Source organism: Saimiri boliviensis, chromosome 6 (assembly GCF_048565385.1).
Source record: "Saimiri boliviensis isolate mSaiBol1 chromosome 6, mSaiBol1.pri, whole genome shotgun sequence".
Taxonomy (NCBI): Eukaryota; Metazoa; Chordata; class Mammalia; order Primates; family Cebidae; genus Saimiri; species Saimiri boliviensis.
Window position 1 is genome coordinate 3,583,530 of NC_133454.1, and position 17,698 is coordinate 3,601,227.

The window sequence follows — 17,698 nt, forward strand, 5'->3', positions numbered from 1 at the left end:
TGTTAATTTCTAGGAGAGGTGATAGAGTCAATCCAAAACCAAAGGTGTATTCAAGTCCAGATTGACAAGTCAAACCAAGAAAGCAGGCACTGAGCTGGCAGAGGGATCTTTTCCCAGTGGGCGTTAAGGCCCACATAAATCCCTGTGAAGGAATCGGGAATCAGAGACAGAAAGGGACTCGCCTAAGGCTTGTCACATGAAAGTGCCTGGCAGACTGACTGGCAGAGGGCTGGAAATCAAATCCAAATCTTCGGACGTGTAATTTCACAGGGTGCACCGCCTCCCCCAGGCCCAATGTGACACTTCAATGGCTTAACGAGGGCTTGACGGGATGGATGTCAACATGAAAAGACATTCGATTCCATCGGACCTGTCTTTGGCCCATTGTCTCTAAGGAGAATGTGCCTGGTTCAAATTCTCACTTTGCTTCTCACCTGAGAGATGTGACCTCAGTGGTCAATGGGAAATGAGCTGGTTTCAGTCACCAACCTCTCACTCATCACCAAGAAAATTTCCTTCAACCATACATGGATTGTGTTTTCAGGAGTGCTGGGCTTCATCCACAGTTGTGAGTAACATGCTAAAAGAGGAAAAAAGATTTGCTGCTCAGGAATGGAGACAGAAATACAGACACACACACACAGACACACACACACACACACACACACACACGACACAAAAATCACCCAAACACAGGCCGCACACACAACTGCTCGTGTTCAGCAAAATACTTAGTGGTATGAGGTGGGCTTTGAACCCGTCCATGATCCAAAGGAAGACACACCTTTTGCTATTTCACCCGTCTATTCTCGAAGGGAATGTGAATAATTCTTTCAGACATGGCTCATGATGACAGGGACCACTCTCATTTCACCCTCAGAGGCAGACAAGAGGACTGCAAAGGACTCAGGTGTCGTCCCTGCTGACTGAAGAGGACTCCCATTTCCCCTCGAACCCAAAGACACAGCAAAAGTAGCTTTCTCTTTGAAGAGCACACAACTTTTTCAAAATACACAGCTAAAACGGTCCCCGCTTTAAGTGCTAAAGCACTTAAAGCGGGGACCGTTTTAGCTGTGTATTCTGAAAAACATGTCTAGCATTCAAAGCACGGACAGTTTTAGCTGTGTATTTTCAAAAAGTTGTCTCTACCTGCCATAGCTCATGAAGTCAAAACGAGTGAGCTGTGTCCCCTTGATTTGAGCATTCTTTTAGTAAGAAAGGATTAAGTTCAATTTGAATTTTGGAAAACTGCTTCTCATCTTGTCAATCAGCTGTCAGTTTTGTGTGTTAATTTCTAGGAGAGGTAATAGAGTCAATCCAAAACCAAAGGTGTATTCAAGTCCAGATTGACAAGTCAAACCAAGAAAGCAGGCACTGAGCTGGCAGAGGGATCTTTTCACAGTGGGCGTTAAGGCCCACATAAATCCCTGTGAAGGAATCGGGAATCAGAGACAGAAAGGGACTCGCCTAAGGCTTGTCACATGAACGTGCCTGGCAGACTGACTGGCAGAGGGCTGGAAATCAAATCCAAATCTTCGGACGTGTAATTTCACAGGGTGCACCGCCTCCCCCAGGCCCAATGTGACACTTCAATGGCTTAACGAGGGCTTGACGGGATGGATGTCAACATGAAAAGACATTCGATTCCATCGGACCTGTCTTTGGCCCATTGTCTCTAAGGAGAATGTGCCTGGTTCAAATTCTCACTTTGCTTCGCACCTGAGAGATGTGACCTCAGTGGTCAATGGGAAATGAGCTGGTTTCAGTCACCAACCTCTCACTCATCACCAAGAAAATTTCCTTCAACCATACATGGATTGTGTTTTCTGGAGTGCTGGGCTTCATCCACAGTTGTGAGTAACATGCTAAAAGAGGAAAAAAGATTTGCTGCTCCGGAATGGAGACATAAATACAGACACACACACACAGACACACACACACACACACACACACACACTCACACACACACACATGACACAAAAATCACCCAAACACAGGCCGCACACACAACTGCTCGTGTTCAGCAAAATACTTAGTGGTATGAGGTGGGATTTGAACCCGTCCATGCTCCAAAGGAAGACCCAACTTTTGCTATTTCACACGTCTATTCTCGTAGGGAATGTGAATAACTCTTTCAGACATGGCTCATGATGACCGGGACCACTCTCATTTCACCCTCAGAGGCAGACAAGAGGACTGCAAAGGACTCAGGTGTCGTCCCTGCTGACTGAAGAGGACTCCCATTTCCCCTCGAACCCAAAGACACAGCAAAAGTAGCTTTCTCTTTGAAGAGCACACAACTTTTTCAAAATACACAGCTAAAACGGTCCCGCTTTAAGTGCTAAAGCACTTAAAACTGAAAAACATGTCTAGCATTCAAAGCACGAAAAGTTTTAGCTGTGTATTTTCAAAAAGTTTTCTCTACCTGCCATAGCTCATGAAGTCAAAACGAGTGAGCTGTGTCCCCTTGATTTGAGCATTCTTTTAGTAAGAAAGGATTAAGTTCAATTTGAATTTTGGAAAACTGCTTCTCATCTTGTCAATCAGCTGTCAGTTTTGTGTGTTAATTTCTAGGAGAGGTAATAGAGTCAATCCAAATCCAAAGGTGTATTCAAGTCCAGATTGACAAGTCAAACCAAGAATGCAGGCCCTGAGCTGGCAGAGGGATCTTTTCCCAGTGGGCGTTAAGGCCCACATAAATCCCTGTGAAGGAATCGGGAATCAGAGACAGAAAGGGACTCGCCTAAGGCTTGTCACATGAACGTGCGTGGCAGACTGACTGGCAGAGGGCTGGAAATCAAATCCAAATCTTCGGACGTGTAATTTCACAGGGTGCACCGCCTCCCCCAGGCCCAATGTGACACTTCAATGGCTTAACGAGGGCTTGACGGGATGGATGTCAACATGAAAAGACATTCGATTCCATCGGACCTGTCTTTGGCCCATTGTCTCTAAGGAGAATGTGCCTGGTTCAAATTCTCACTTTGCTTCTCACCTGAGAGATGTGACCTCAGTGGTCAATGGGAAATGAGCTGGTTTCAGTCACCAACCTCTCACTCATCACCAAGAAAATTTCCTTCAACCATACATGGATTGTGTTTTCAGGAGTGCTGGGCTTCATCCACAGTTGTGAGTAACATGCTAAAAGAGGAAAAAAGATTTGCTGCTCAGGAATGGAGACAGAAATACAGACACACACACACAGACACACACACACACACACACACACACACACACACGACACAAAAATCACCCAAACACAGGCCGCACACACAACTGCTCGTGTTCAGCAAAATACTTAGTGGTATGAGGTGGGCTTTGAACCCGTCCATGATCCAAAGGAAGACACACCTTTTGCTATTTCACCCGTCTATTCTCGTAGGGAATGTGAATAATTCTTTCAGACATGGCTCATGATGACAGGGACCACTCTCATTTCACCCTCAGAGGCAGACAAGAGGACTGCAAAGGACTCAGGTGTCGTCCCTGCTGACTGAAGAGGACTCCCATTTCCCCTCGAACCCAAAGACACAGCAAAAGTAGCTTTCTCTTTGAAGAGCACACAACTTTTTCAAAATACACAGCTAAAACGGTCCCCGCTTTAAGTGCTAAAGCACTTAAAGCGGGGACCGTTTTAGCTGTGTATTCTGAAAAACATGTCTAGCATTCAAAGCACGGACAGTTTTAGCTGTGTATTTTCAAAAAGTTGTCTCTACCTGCCATAGCTCATGAAGTCAAAACGAGTGAGCTGTGTCCCCTTGATTTGAGCATTCTTTTAGTAAGAAAGGATTAAGTTCAATTTGAATTTTGGAAAACTGCTTCTCATCTTGTCAATCAGCTGTCAGTTTTGTGTGTTAATTTCTAGGAGATGTAATAGAGTCAATCCAAACCAAAGGTGTATTCTAGTCCAGATTGACAAGTCAAACCAAGAAAGCAGGCACTGAGCTGGCAGAGGGATCTTTTCCCAGTGGGCGTTAAGGCCCACATAAATCCCTGTGAAGGAATCGGGAATCAGAGACAGAAAGGGACTCGCCTAAGGCTTGTCACATGAAAGTGCCTGGCAGACTGACTGGCAGAGTACTGGAAATCAAATCCAAATCTTCGGACGTGTAATTTCACAAAGGGCACCGCCTCCCCCAGGCCCAATGTGACACTTCAATGGCTTAACGAGGGCTTGACGGGATGGATGTCAACATGAAAAGACATTCGATTCCATCGGACATGTCTTTGGCCCATTGTCTCTAAGGAGAATGTGCCTGGTTCAAATTCTCACTTTGCTTCTCACCTGAGAGATGTGACCTCAGTGGTCAATGGGAAATGAGCTGGTTTCAGTCACCAACCTCTCACTCATCACCAAGAAAATTTCCTTCAACCATACATGGATTGTGTTTTCAGGAGTGCTGGGCTTCATCCAGAGTTGTGAGTAACATGCTAAAAGAGGAAAAAAGATTTGCTGCTCAGGAATGGAGACAGAAACACAGACACACACACACAGACACACAGACACACAGACACACACACACACACACAAACATCACACAAAAATCACCCAAACACAGGCCGCACACACAACTGCTCGTGTTCAGCAAAATACTTAGTGGTATGAGCTGGGCTTTGAACCCGTCCATGCTCCAAAGGAAGACACACGTTTTGCTATTTCACCCGTCTATTCTCGTAGGGAATGTGAATAATTCTTTCAGACATGGCTCATGATGACAGGGACCACTCTCATTTCACCCTCAGAGGCAGACAAGAGGACTGCAAAGGACTCAGGTGTCGTCCCTGCTGACTGAAGAGGACTCCCATTTCCCCTCGAACCAAAACACACAGCAAAATTAGCTTTCTCTTTGAAGAGCACACAACTTTTTCAAAATACACAGCTAAAACATGTCTAGCAATCAAAGCACGGACAGTTTTAGCTGTGTATTTTCAAAAAGTTGTCTCTACCTGCCATAGCTCATGAAGTCAAAACGAGTGAGCTGTGTCCCCTTGATTTGAGCATTCTTTTAGTAAGAAAGGATTAAGTTCAATTTGAATTTTGGAAAACTGCTTCTCATCTTTTCAATCAGCTGTCAGTTTTGTGTGTTAATTTCTAGGAGAGGTAATAGAGTCAATCCAAAACCAAAGGTGTATTCAAGTCCAGATTGACAAGTCAAACCAAGAAAGCAGGCACTGAGCTGGCAGAGGGATCTTTTCCCAGTGGGCGTTAAGGCCCACATAAATCCCTGTGAAGGAATCGGGAATCAGAGACAGAAAGGGACTCGCCTAAGGCTTGTCACATGAAAGTGCCTGGCAGACTGACTGGCAGAGGGCTGGAAATCAAATCCAAATCTTCGGACGTGAAATTTTACAGGGTGCACCGCCTCCCCCAGGCCCAATGTGACACTTCAATGGCTTAACGAGGGCTTGACGGGATGGATGTCAACATGAAAAGACATTCGATTCCATCGGACCTGTCTTTGGCCCATTGTCTCTAAGGAGAATGTGCCTGGTTCAAATTCTCACTTTGCTTCTCACCTGAGAGATGTGACCTCAGTGGTCAATGGGAAATGAGCTGGTTTCAGTCACCAACCTCTCACTCATCACCAAGAAAATTTCCTTCAACCATACATGGATTGTGTTTTCACGAGTGCTGGGCTCCATCCACAGTTGTGAGTAACATGCTAAAAGAGGAAAAAAGATTTGCTGCTCAGGAATGGAGACAGAAATACAGACACACACACACAGACACACAAACACACACACACACACACACACAAACATGACACAAAAATCACCCAAACACAGGCCGCACACACAACTGCTCGTGTTCAGCAAAATACTTAGTGGTATGAGGTGGGCTTTGAACCCGTCCATGCTCCAAAGGAAGACACAACTTTTGCTATTTCACCCGTCTCTGCTCGTAGGGAATGTGAATAATTCTTTCAGACATGGCTCATGATGAGAGGGACCACTCTCATTTCACCCTCAGAAGCAGACAAGAGGACTGCAAAGACTCAGGTGTCGTCCCTGCTGACTGAAGAGGACTCCCATTTCCCCTCGAACCCAAAGACACAGCAAAAGTAGCTTTCTCTTTGAAGAGCACACAACTTTTTCAAAATACACAGCTAAAACATGTCTAGCAATCAAAGCACGGACAGTTTTAGCTGTGTATTTTCAAAAAGTTGTCTCTACCTGCCATAGCTCATGAAGTCAAAACGAGTGAGCTGTGTCCCCTTGATTTCAGCATTCTTTTAGTAAGAAAGGATTAAGTTCAATTTGAATTTTGGAAAACTGCTTCTCATCTTGTCAATCAGCTGTCAGTTTTGTGTGTTAATTTCTAGGAGAGGTAATAGAGTCAATCCAAAACCAAAGGTGTATTCAAGTCCAGATTGACAAGTCAAACCAAGAAAGCAGGCACTGAGCTGGCAGAGGGATCTTTTCCCAGTGGGCGTTAAGGCCCACATAAATCCCTGTGAAGGAATCGAGAATCAGAGACAGAAAGGGACTCGCCTAAGGCTTGTCACATGAAAGTGCCTGGCAGACTGACTGGCAGAGGGCTGGAAATCAAATCCAAATCTTCGGACGTGTAATTTCACAGGGTGCACCGCCTCCCCCAGGCCCAATGTGACACTTCAATGGCTTAACGAGGGCTTGACGGGATGGATGTCAACATGAAAAGACATTCGATTCCATCGGACCTGTCTTTGGCCCATTGTCTCTAAGGAGAATGTGCCTGGTTCAAATTCTCACTTTGCTTCTCACCTGAGAGATGCGACCTCAGTGGTCAATGGGAAATGAGCTGGTTTCAGTCACCAACCTCTCACTCATCACCAAGAAAATTTCCTTCAACCATACATGGATTGTGTTTTCAGGAGTGCTGGGGTCCATCCACAGTTGTGAGTAACATGCTAAAAGAGGAAAAAAGATTTGCTGCTCAGGAATGGAGACAGAAATACAGACACACACACACAGAAACACACACCACACACACACACACACACACACACACGACACAAAATTCACCCAAACACAGGCCGCACACACAACTGCTCGTGTTCAGCAAAATACTTAGTGGTATGAGGTGGGCTTTGAACCCGTCCATGCTCCAAAAGAAGACACAACTTTTGCTATTTCACCCGTCTATTCTCGTAGGGAATGTTAATAATTCTTTCAGACATGGCTCATGATGACAGGGACCACTCTCTTTTCACCCTCAGAGGCAGACAGGAGGACTGCAAAGGACTCAGGTGTCATCCCAGATGACTGAAGAGGACTCCCATTTCCCTTCGAACCCAAAGACACAGCAAAAGTAGCTTTCTCTTTGAAGAGCACACAACTTTTTCAAAATACACAGCTAAAACGGTCCCCGCTTTAGCTGTGTATTCTGAAAAACATGTCTAGCATTCAAAGCACGGACAGTTTTAGCTGTGTATTTTCAAAAAGTTGTCTCTACCTGCCATAGCTCATGAAGTCAAAACGAGTGAGCTGTGTCCCCTTGATTTGAGCATTCTTTTAGTAAGAAAGGATTAAGTTCAATTTGAATTTTGGAAAACTGCTTCTCATCTTGTCAATCAGCTGTCAGTTTTGTGTGTTAATTTCTAGGAGAGGTAATAGAGTCAATCCAAAACCAAAGGTGTATTCAAGTCCAGATTGACAAGTCATACCAAGAAAGCAGGCACTGAGCTGGCAGAGGGATCTTTTCCCAGTGGGCGTTAAGGCCCACATAAATCCCTGTGAAGGAATCGGGAATCAGAGACAGAAAGGGACTCACCTAAGGCTTGTCACATGAAAGTGCCTGGCAGACTGACTGGCAGAGGGCTGGAAATCAAATCCAGATCTTCAGACGGGTAATTTCACAGGGTGCACCGCCTCCCCCAGGCCCAATGTGACACTTCAATGGCTTAACGAGGGCTTGACGGGATGGATGTCAACATGAAAAGACATTCGATTCCATCGGACCTGTCTTTGGCCCATTGTCTCTAAGGAGAATGTGCCTGGTTCAAATTCTCACTTTGCTTCTCACCTGAGAGATGTGACCTCAGTGGTCAATGGGAAATGAGCTGGTTTCAGTCACCAACCTCTCACTCATCACCAAGAAAATTTCCTTCAACCATACATGGATTGTGTTTTCAGGAGTCCTGGGCTTCATCCACAGTTGTGAGTTACATGCTAAAAGAGGAAAAAAGATTTGCTGCTCAGGAATGGAGACAGAAATACAGACACACACACACACACACACACACAAACACACGACACAAAAATCACCCAAACACAGGCCGCACACACAACTGCTCGTGTTCAGCAAAATACTTAGTGGTATGAGGTGGGCTTTGAACCCGTCCATGCTCCAAAGGAAGACACACCTTTTGCTATTTCACCCGTCTGTTCACGTAGGGAATGTGAATAATTCTTTCAGACATGGCTCATGATGACAGGGAACACTCTCATTTCACCCTCAGAGGCAGACAAGAGGACTGCAAAGGACTCAGGTGTCATCCCTGCTGACTGAAGAGGACTCCCATTTCCCCTCGAACCCAAAGACACAGCAAAAGTAGCTTTCTCTTTGAAGAGCACACAACTTTTTCAAAATACACAGCTAAAACGGTCTTCGCTTTAAGTGCTTTAGCCCTTAAAGCGGGGACCGTTTTAGCTGTGTATTCTGAAAAACATGTCTAGCATTCAAAGCACGGACAGTTTTAGCTGTGTATTTTCAAAAAGTTGTCTCTACCTGCCATAGCTCATGAAGTCAAAACGAGTGAGCTGTGTCCCCTTGATTTGAGCATTCTTTTAGTAAGAAAGGATTAAGTTCAATTTGAATTTTGGAAAACTGCTTCTCATCTTGTCAATCAGCTGTCAGTTTTGTGTGTTAATTTCTAGGAGAGGTAATAGAGTCAATCCAAAACCAAAGGTGTATTCAAGTCCAGATTGACAAGTCAAACCAAGAAAGCAGGCACTGAGCTGGCAGAGGGATCTTTTCCCAGTGGGCGTTAAGGCCCACATAAACCCCTGTGAAGGAATCGGGAATCAGAGACAGAAAGGGACTCGCCTAAGGCTTGTCACATGAAAGTGCCTGGCAGACTGACTGGCAGAGGGCTGGAAATCAAATCCAAATCTTCGGACGTGTAATTTCACAGGGTGCACCGCCTCCTCCAGGCCCAATGTGACACTTCAATGGCTTAACGATGGCTTGACGGGGTGGATGTCAACATGAAAAACATTCGATTCCATCGGACCTGTCTTTGGCCCGTTGTCTCTAAGGAGAATGTGCCTGGTTCAAATTCTCACTTTGCTTTTCACCTGAGAGATGGGACCTCAGTGGTCAATGGGAAATGAGCTGGTTTCAGTCACCAACCTCTCACTCATCACCAAGAAAATTTCCTTCAACCATACATGGATTGTGTTTTCAGGAGTGCTGGGCTTCATCCACAGTTGTGAGTAACATGCTAAAAGAGGAAAAAAGATTTGCTGCTCAGGAATGGAGACAGAAATACAGACACACACACACAGACACACACACACACACACACACACACACACACACACACACACGACACAAAAATCACCCAAACACAGGCCGCACACACAACTGCTCGTGTTCAGCAAAATACTTAGTGGTATGAGGTCGGCTTTGAACCCGTCCATGCTCCAAAGGAAGACACACATTTTGCTATTTCACCCGTCTATTCTCGTAGGGAATGTGAATAATTCTTTCAGACATGGCTCATGATGACAGGGACCACTCTCATTTCACCCTCAGAGGCAGACAAGAGGACTGCAAAGGACTCAGGTGTCGTCCCTGCTGACTGAAGAGGACTCCCATTTCCCCTCGAACCCAAAGACACAGCAAAAGTAGCTTTCTCTTTGAAGAGCACACAACTTTTCCAAAATACACAGCTAAAACGGTCCCCGCTATAATTGCTAAAGCACTTAAAGCGGGGACCGCTTTAGCTGTGTATTCTGAAAAACATGTCTAGCATTCAAAGCACGGACAGTTTTAGCTGTGTATTTTCAAAAAGTTGTCTCTACCTGCCATAGCTCATGAAGTCAAAACGAGTGAGCTTTGTCCCCTTGATTTGAGCATTCTTTTAGTAAAAATGGATTAAGTTCTATTTTAATTTTGAAAAAACTGCTTCTCATCTTGTCAATCAGCTGTCAGTTTTGTGTGTTAATTTCTAGGAGAGGTAATAGAGTCAATCCAAAACCAAAGGTGTATTCAAGTCCAGATTGACAAGTCAAACCAAGAAAGCAGGCACTGAGATGGTAGAGGGATCTTTTCCCAGTAGGCGTTAATGCCCACATAAATCCCTGTGAAGGAATCGGGAATCAGAGACAGAAAGGGACTCGCCTAAGGCTTGTCACATGAAAGTGCCTGGCAGACTGACTGGCAGAGGGCTGGAAATCAAATCCAAATCTTCGGACGTGTAATTTCACAGGGTGCACCGCCTCCCCCAGGCCCAATGTGACACTTCAATGGCTTAACGAGGGCTTGACGGGATGGATGTCAACATGAAAAGACATTCGATTCCATCGGAACTGTCTTTGGCCCATTGTCTCTAAGGAGAATGTGCCTGGTTCAAATTCTCACTTTGCTTCTCACCTGAGAGATGTGACCTCAGTGGTCAAGGGGAAATGAGCTGGTTTCAGTCACCAACCTCTCACTCATCACCAAGAAAATTTCCTTCAACCATACATGGATTGTGTTTTCAGGAGTGCTGGGCTTCATCCACAGTTGTGAGTAACATGCTAAAAGAGGAAAAAAGATTTGCTGCTCAGGAATGGAGACAGAAATACAGACACACACAGACAGACACACACACACACACACACACACACAAACATGACACAAAAATCACCCAAACACAGGCCGCACACACAACTGCTCGTGTTCAGCAAAATACTTAGTGGTATGAGGTGGGCTTTGAACCCGTCCATGATCCAAAGGAAGACACACCTTTTGCTATTTCACCCGTCTATTCTCGTAGGGAATGTGAATAATTCTTTCAGACATGGCTGATGATGACAGGGACCACTCTCATTTTACCCTCAGAGGCAGACAAGAGGACTGCAAAGGACTCAGGTGTCGTCCCTGCTGACTGAAGAGGACTCCCATTTCCCCTCGAACCCAAAGACACAGCAAAAGTAGCTTTCTCTTTGAAGAGCACACAACTTTTTCAAAATACACAGCTAAAACGGTCCCCGCTTTAAGTGCTAAGCACTTAAAGCGGGGACCGTTTTAGCTGTGTATTCTGAAAAACATGTCTAGCGTTCAAAGCACGGACAGTTTTAGCTGTGTATTTTCAAAAAGTTGTCTCTACGTGCCATAGCTCATGAAGTCAAAACGAGTGAGCTGTGTCCCGTTGATTTGAGCATTCTTTTAGTAAGAAAGGATTAAGTTCAATTTGAATTTTGGAAAACTGCTTCTCATCTTGTCAATCAGTTGTCAGTTTTGTGTGTTAATTTCTAGGAGAGGTAATAGAGTCAATCCAAAACCAAAGGTGTATTCAAGTCCAGATTGACAAGTCAAACCAAGAAAGCAGGCACTGAGCTGGCAGAGGGATCTTTTCCCAGTGGGCGTTAAGGCCCACATAAATCCCTGTGAAGGAATCGGGAATCAGAGACAGAAAGGGACCGCCTAAGGCTTGTCACATGAAAGTGCCTGGCAGACTGACTGGCAGAGGGCTGGAAATCAAATCCAAATCTTCGGACGTGTAATTTCACAGGGTGCACCGCCTCCCCCAGGCCCAATGTGACACTTCAATGGCTTAACGAGGGCTTGACGGGATGGATGTCAACATGAAAAGACATTCGATTCCATCGGACCTGTCTTTGGCCCATTGTCTCTAAGGAGAATGTGCCTGGTTCAAATTCTCACTTTGCTTCTCAACTGAGAGATGTGACCTCAGTGGTCAATGGGAAATGAGGTGGTTTCATTCACCAACCTCTCACTCATCACCAAGAAAATTTCCTCCAACCATACATGGATTGTGTTTTCAGGAGTGCTGGGCTTCATCCACATTTGTGAGTAACATGCTAAAAGAGGAAAAAAGATTTGCTGCTCAGGAATGGAGACAGAAATACAGACACACACACACAGACACACACACACACAAACACACACACACACACACGCACATGACACAAAAATCACCCAAACATAGGCCGCACACACAACTGCTCGTGTTCAGCAAAATATTTAGTAGTATGAGGTGGGCTTTGAACCCGTCCATGCTCCAAAGGAAGACACACCTTTTGCTATTTCACCCGTCTATTCTCGTAGGGAATGTAAATAATTCTTTCAGACATGGCTCATGATGACAGGGACCACTCTCATTTCACCCTCAGAGGCAGACAAGAGGACTGCAAAGGACTCAGGTGTCGTCCCTGCTGACTGAAGAGGACTCCCATTTCCCCTCGAACCGAAAGACACAGAAAAAGTAGCTTTCTCCTTGAAGAGCACACAACTTTTTCAAAATACACAGCTAATAAAGCACTTAAAGCGGGGACCGTTTTAGCTTTGTATTCTGAAAAACATGTCTAGCATTCAAAGCACGGACAGTTTTAGCTGTGTATTTTCAAAAAGTTGTCTCTACCTGCCATAGCTCATGAAGTCAAAACGAGTCAGCTGTGTCCCCTTGATTTGAGCATTCTTTTAGTAAGAAAGGATTAAGTTCAATTTGCATTTTCGAAAACTGCTTCTCATCTTGTCAATCAGCTGTCAGTTTTGTGTGTTAATTTCTAGGAGAGGTAATAGAGTCAATCCAAAACTAAAGGTGTATTCAAGTCTAGATTGACAAGTCAAACCAAGAAAGCAGGCACTGAGCTGGCAGAGGGATCTTTTCCCTGTGGGCGTTAAGGCCCACATAAATCCCTGTGAAGGAATCGGGAATCAGAGACAGAAAGGGACTCGCCTAAGGCTTGTCACATGAAAGTGCCTGGCAGACTGACTGGCAGAGGGCTGGAAATCAAATCCAAATCTTCGGACGTGTAATTTCACAGGGGGCACCGCCTCCCCCAGGCCCAATGTGACACTTCAATGGCTTAACGAGGGCTTGACGGGATGGATGTCAACATGAAAAGACATTCGATTCCATCGGACCTGTCTTTGGCCCATTGTCTCTAAGGAGAATGTGCCTGGTTCAAATTCTCACTTTGCTTCTCACCTGAGAGATGTGACCTCAGTGGTCAATGGGAAATGAGCTGGTTTCAGTCACCAACCTCTCACTCATCACCAAGAACATTTCCTTCAACCATACATGGATTGTGTTTTCAGGAGTGCTGGGCTTCATCCACAGTTGTGAGTAACATGCTAAAAGAGGAAAAAAGATTTGCTGCTCAGGAATGGAGACAGAAATACAGACACACACACACAGACACACACACAAACACACACACACACACACACACACATGACACAAAAATCACCCAAACACTGGCCGCACACACAACTGCTCGTGTTCAGCAAAATACTTAGTGGTATGAGGTGGGCTCTGAACCTGTCCATGCTCCAAAGGAAGACACACCTTTTGCTATTTCACCCGTCTATTCTCGTAGGGAATGTGAATAATTCTTTCAGACATGGCTCATGATGACAGGGACCACTCTCATTTCACCCTCAGAGGCAGACAGGAGGACTGCAAAGGACTCAGGTGTCGTCCCTGCTGACTGAAGAGGACTCCCATTTCCCCTCGAACCCAAAGACACAGCAAAAGTAGCTTTCTCTTTGAAGAGCACACAACTTTTTCAAAATACACAGCTAAAACGATCCCCGCTTTAAGTGCTTTAGCACTTAAAGCGGGGACCGTTTTAGCTGTGTATTCTGAAAAACATGTATAGCATTCAAAGCACGGACAGTTTTAGCTGTGTATTTTCAAAAAGTTGTCTCTACCTGCCATAGCTCATGAAGTCAAAACGAGTGAGCTGTGTCCCCTTGATTTGAGCATTCTTTTAGTAAGAAAGGATTAAGGTCAATTTGAATTTTGGAAAACTGCTTCTCATCTTGTCAATCAGCTGTCAGTTTTGTGTGTTAATTTCTAGCAGAGGTAATAGAGTCAATCCAAAACCAAAGGTGTATTCAAGTCCAGATTGACAAGTCAAACCAAGAAAGCAGGCACTGAGCTGGCAGAGGGATCTTTTCCCAGTGGTCGTTAAGGCCCACATAAATCGCCGTGAAGGAATCGGGAATCAGAGACAGAAAGGGACTCGCCTAAGGCTTGTCACATGAAAGTGCCTGGCAGACTGACTGGCAGAGGGCTGGAAATCAAATCCAAATCTTCGGACGTGTAATTTCACAGGGGGCACCGCATCCCCAAGGCCCAATGTGACACTTCAATGGCTTAACGAGGGCTTGACTGGATGGATGTCAACATGAAAAGACATTCGATTCCATCGGACCTGTCTTTGGCCCATTGTCTCTAAGGAGAATGTGCCTGGTTCAAATTCTCACTTTGCTTCTCACCTGAGAGATGTGACCTCAGTGGTCAATGAGAAATGAGCTGGTTTCAGTCACCAACCTCTCCCTCATCACCAAGAAAATTTCCTTCAACCATACATGGATTGTGTTTTCTGGAGTGCTGGGCTTCATCCACAGTTGTGAGTAACATGCTAAAAGAGGAAAAAAGATTTGCTGCTCCGGAATGGAGACAGAAATACAGACACACACACACAGAAACACACACACACACACACACACACACACACTCACACACACACACATGACACAAAAATCACCCAAACACAGGCCGCACACACAACTGCTCGTGTTCAGCAAAATACTTAGTGGTATGAGGTGGGATTTGAACCCGTCCATGTTCCAAAGGAAGACACACCTTTTGCTATTTCACCCGTCTATTCTCGTAGGGAATGTGAATAATTCTTTCAGACATGGCTCATGATGACAGGGACCACTCTCATTTCACCCTCAGAGGCAGACAAGAGGACTGCAAAGGACTCAGGTGTCGTCCCTGCTGACTGAAGAGGACTCCCATTTCCCCTCGAACCCAAAGACACAGCAAAAGTAGCTTTCTCTTTGAAGAGCACACAACTTTTTCAAAATACACAGCTAAAACGGTCCCGCTTTAACTGCTAAAGCACTTAAAACTGAAAAACATGTCTAGCATTCAAAGCACGGACAGTTTTAGCTGTGTATTTTCAAAAAGTTTTCTCTACCTGCCATAGCTCATGAAGTCAAAACGAGTGAGCTGTGTCCCCTTGATTTGAGCATTCTTTTAGTAAGAAAGGATTAAGTTCAATTTGAATTTTGGAAAACTGCTTCTCATCTTGTCAATCAGCTGTCACTTTTGTGTGTTAATTTCTAGGAGAGGTTATAGGGTCAATCCAAAACCAAAGGTGTATTCAAGTCCAGATTGACAAGTCAAACCAAGAAAGCAGGCACTGAGCTGGCAGAGGGATCTTTTCCCAGTGGGCGTTAAGGCCCACATAAATCCCTGTGAAGGAATCGGGAATCAGAGACAGAAAGGGACTCACCTAATGCTTGTCACATGAAAGTGCCTGGCAGACTGACTGGCAGAGGGCTGGAAATCAAATCCAAATCTTCGGACGTGTAATTTCACAGGGTGCACCGCCTCCCCCAGGCCCAATGTGACACTTCAATGGCTTAACGAGGGCTTGACGGGATGGATGTCAACATGAAAAGACATTCGATTCCATCGGACCTGTCTTTGGCCCATTGTCTCTAAGGAGAATGTGCCGGGTTCAAATTCTCACTTTGCTTCTCACCTGAGAGATGTGACCTCAGTGGTCAATGGGAAATGAGCTGGTTTCAGTCACCAACCTCTCACTCATCACCAAGAAAATTTCCTTCAACCATACATGGATTGTGTTTTCAGGAGTGCTGGGCTTCATCCAGAGTTGTGAGTAACATGCTAAAAGAGGAAAAAAGATTTGCTGCTCAGGAATGGAGACAGAAATACAGACACACACACACAGACACAAACACACACACACACACACACACACACGACACAAAAATCACCCAAACACAGGCCGCACACACAACTGCTCGTGTTCAGCAAAATACTTAGTGGTATGAGGTGGGCTTTGAACCCGTCCATGATCCAAAGGAAGACACACCTTTTGCTATTTCACCCATCTATTCTCGTAGGGAATGTGAATAATTCTTTCAGACATGGCTCATGATGACAGGGACCACTCTCATTTCACACTCAGAGGCAGACAAGAGGACTGAAAAGGACTCAGGTGTTGTCCCTGCTGACTGAAGAGGACTCCCATTTCCCCTCGAACCCAAAGACACAGCAAAAGTAGCTTTCTCTTTGAAGAGCACACAACTTTTTCAAAATACACAGCTAATAAAGCACTTAAAGCGGGGACCGTTTTAGCTTTGTATTCTGAAAAACATGTCTAGCATTCAAAGCACGGACAGTTTTAGCTGTGTATTTTCAAAAAGTTGTCTCTACCTGCCATAGCTCATGAAGTCAAAACGAATGAGCTGTGTCCCCTTTATTTGAGCATTCTTTTAGTAAGAAAGGATTAAGTTCAATTTGAATTTTGGAAAACTGCTTCTCATCTTGTCAATCAGCTGTCAGTTTTGTGTGTTAATTTCTAGGAGAGGTAATAGAGTCAATCCAAAACCAAAGGTGTACTCAAGTCCAGATTGACAAGTCAAACCAAGAAAGCAGGCACTGAGCTGGCAGAGGGATCTTTTCCCAGTGGGCGTTAAGGCCCACATAAATCCCTGTGAAGGAATCGGGAATCAGAGACAGAAAGGGACTCGCCTTAGGCTTGTCACATGAAAGTGCCTGGCAGACTGACTGGCAGAGTTCTGGAAATCAAATCCAAATCTTCGGACATGCAATTTCACAGGGTGCACCGCCTCCCCCAGGCCCAATGTGACACTTCAATGGCTTAACGAGGGCTTGACGGGATGGATGTCAACATGAAAAGACATTCGATTCCATCGGACCTGTCTTTGGCCCATTGTCTCTAAGGAGAATGTGCCTGGTTCAAATTCTCACTTTGCTTCTCACCTGAGAGATGTGATCTCAGTGGTCAATGAGAAATGAGCTGGTTTCAGTCACCAACCTCTCACTCATCACCAAGAAAATTTCCTTCAACCATACATGGATTGTGTTTTCTGGAGTGCTGGGCTTCATCCACAGTTGTGAGTAACATGCTAAAAGAGGAAAAAAGATTTGCTGCTCCGGAATGGAGACAGAAATACAGACACACACAAACAGACACACACAGACACACAAACACACACACACACACACGACACAAAAACCACCAAAACACAGGAAGCAGACACAACTGCTCGTGTTCAGCAAAATACTTAGTGGTATGAGGTGGGCTTTGAACCCGTCCATGCTCCAAAGGAAGACACACCTTTTGCTATTTCACCCGTCTATTCTCGTAGGGAATGTGAATAATTCTTTCAGACATGGCTCATGATGACAGGGACCACTCTCATTTCACCCTCAGAGGCAGACAAGTGGACTGCAAAGGACTCAGGTGTCGTCCCTGCTGACTGAAGAGGACTCCCATTTCCCCTCGAACCCAAAGACACAGCAAAAGTAGCTTTCTCTTTGAAGAGCACACAACTTTTTCAAAATACACAGCTAAAACGGTCCCACTTTAACTGCTAAAGCACTTAAAACTGAAAAACATGTCTAGCATTCAAAGCACGAAAAGTTTCAGCTGTGTATTTTCAAAAAGTTTTCTCTACCTGCCATAGCTCATG